The sequence below is a fragment of the Ammodytes marinus genome (assembly GCF_949987685.1).
Source record: "Ammodytes marinus genome assembly, contig: scaffold_36, whole genome shotgun sequence".
NCBI lineage: Eukaryota > Metazoa > Chordata > Actinopteri > Uranoscopiformes > Ammodytidae > Ammodytes > Ammodytes marinus.
In genome coordinates, this window is record NW_027648283.1 from 282,744 (window position 1) to 283,013 (window position 270).

The window sequence follows — 270 nt, forward strand, 5'->3', positions numbered from 1 at the left end:
ACTGTTCTGAAACCCAAAACCCAGAGTTACCCAGATCAAACTCAGAGTATGTAAAACCAGCTACCTGAAACAGGGCTCTGCTATCTACGCCGGGCCAGTTTACAGAGCCTAGGCTGTGTATTAACCCTGTTTACAGAGCCTGGGCTGTGTATTAACCCTGTTTACAGAGCCTGGGCTGTGTATTAACCCTGTTTACAGAGCCTGGGCTGTGTGTTAACCCTGTTTACAGAGCCTAGGCTGTGTATTAACCCTGTTTACAGAGCCTAGGCT